We start from the raw sequence: 2,665 nt of genomic DNA on the forward strand, positions 1-2,665 counted from the left end.
GAAAACGGAAGAAATATAACATAAGACGGAAGTAGATGTGAACGGATGACGAAGGAGGGCGTAAAGGATTCGGTAAGATAAGGCAAGACAGTGATGATGATGTGAGAGAAGGGGAGAAAAGAGATAACGTGAAAGGTGTGACTGCAAAGAAAGAGTAAATAGCATCGAATGGACACGAGCATTAATGAAGACGGAAGTAGAAGGGGAGATATAAAAGAAGGAACAAGAGATCGACTTAAGAGAGAGCCGAGAAGCTATAGAGATGTGAAGGAAGGAGGAGGAGGAAAAGAGGCATAGTGAAAGAGAGATATCAGAACATAAGAGTCAAGATACAAACTAAGGAAGAAGATAAAGGATTGGGAGCGATGCCGAGGCGGGTGGAAAAGAATTAGAAAAGGTGAGTGAGACAGAGATAAAGATGGAAAAGGAGGAGATGTGAGAAAATAAGAGGAGTGAGAGAAAAGAAAGTCAAAACTGAAAGACTAATATATAAAACTAAACAAAAGGAAGAAAAAGGAGAGGAAATATCAAAGGGAAAGGAAGAGAAGTAAGAAGAGTTAACAGGACAGAATGGGTGGAACAGAATCAGGACATAAAACAGAATAAAAGAGAAAATGCATGATAAATAGGAAGAAAAACAATGAAAATAAACAGAGAAACAGGAGAGAAAAAGAGAGAGAATAGCGAGGCAGTAATAAAGATGGGAGGGGAGGAGAGGGAGTAAAAGAGGGGGTGGAGGTGGAGGTGGTGGTGGAGGTGGTGGTGGTGGTGGGGGTGGTGGTGGAGGTGGTGGTGGTGGTGGGGGTGGAGGTGGTGGTGGTGGTGACGGGACAGCGAGGGTGTGAATGCGAGATCAGATTGAAACTACATAGGAGAGAGTGACGTGAGGAAAAGGGGTTACTGGATCGCTGAGAGAGAGAGAGAGAGAGAGAGAATATATCGTAATCAAGAGTATAACAGTCATAATCACCCTCACAAAAATCTATTCACGGACTCAAAAAGCGATGTATTTTTAGTGATGCTGTCGCTGTAAAAAGATATTGTGAACCTGTACATAACACAAGCAATGGCATTCACTTGTATAGGGGGAGGGAGGTAGAGAGGGCAGGGAGAGATGAGGGAAAGGGAAGGAAGGGAGATAGGCGCATAGGGAAGGAGGGGGAAGGGGGTTAGGAATGTAAATAGGTACATATGTGGTAGGAAGGGAGGAAGGGAGGGAAGGGGGAAAGGAGAGGAAGGGATATAAGTGTACAGGGAGAGAGGGAGGGAGAAGGGGGGTATTTTTGTGGGTAGGTACGTATGTAGGAACGGAGGGGGAAGGGCGGTAGGAAGTGAAATAGGTAAGCAGGTGGGGGCGAGGGGAAAGGGGCGAATGGAAAAAGGAAGGGAGGGAGGTAGGTAGGCAGGCAGGTAGGGAGAAAAAGGGAGGTGGAGTGGGAAGGTAAGTGGGAAAGGAGGTATGGGAAAGGGAGGAAGAAAGGGAGGGAGGGAAAGCATTGACGGTGGGAGGGACTGAACTGGATGAGGGTGAGAGGAGGGAGAGTACGGAAGGATGAAGGGCAGAGGAAGGGAAAGTACTGGGAGAGGTAGGAAGGAAGAGAGGGAAGGAGAGAGGGAGGGAGGGTGGAAGAGCACGTCGGTAGGAAAGTGGCAGAGAGATTAACCTGGTACTATGGAAGGAAGGAAGGGCGAATAATGAAGGAAGGAGGGAGAGGGAGAGAAAACACTGCCAACAGGTGGAAGGAGAAAAAAAAAATCAATGGCGGGGAAGGAGACTAATGTGAGTGAGAGAGTAATGGCGGAGGGACAGAAAGAGTAGTTATGGAAGGACAGAGGGAGAGGGAATCATGAGGAAAAGAGAGGAGGGTAAGCATTGACGGAGACAGCGAGGGAAGAAGAGTACAGATGAAGGACTCTGTGTACGTGACTATAGCAGCTGCGAATTCAGGTCACATGAATAGACTGAGGGAGAGAGGATGGAGTCAGTGTGGGACGGAGAGAGAGAGAGAGAGAGAGAGAGAGATCGCCATTGTGTACCAGCGCAGCTTGCACACAAGTGTTTAGTATTATGTTCAGTTCATTTTCTTTACAAAGAGTGAAAATTTTGCTCATCTTTTACCCGTCGTTTGAAAATTCTGTCCATCACATAAATATTCTGTCCACCGTCCAGGGAATGAGTTTTGTTTCCTATTTTTAAATCCATAAAGAATATTTTCCATCCATATATTGCCCATTTGAAAATTCTTCTGTCAGTGTATTGTCCATCCATTAAACCCTCTGTTCATATTTTGTTCACAGTTTGAAAATTCTGTCCATGGCGTACACTTTCTGTCCACCTTTTGTCCATCATCAGAACATTCCGCCTATCGTAAATATTCCGTCAACATTTTGTCCACAGGGTAAGTGTTGTGGTCTGTTTTGCGTGTGGGCTGACAAGTGGTGGTGATGAGGCCCTTTGTCTTTCCCTCTACCCCTCTGTTTCCACCACACACACACACACACACACACACACACACACACACACACACACACACACACACACACACACACACACACACACACACACACACACACACACACGCAGAGTAAATCTTTATACTGCACATGACAAACTGTGCGGAACTTTTATTATCTGTAGAGTAAACTACACAAAAAGATTCATCTA

Source organism: Coenobita brevimanus, chromosome 13, assembly GCF_032717465.1.
Source record: "Coenobita brevimanus isolate Jiangsu-jjx chromosome 13, ASM3271746v2, whole genome shotgun sequence".
Classification (NCBI taxonomy): Eukaryota; Metazoa; Arthropoda; class Malacostraca; order Decapoda; family Coenobitidae; genus Coenobita; species Coenobita brevimanus.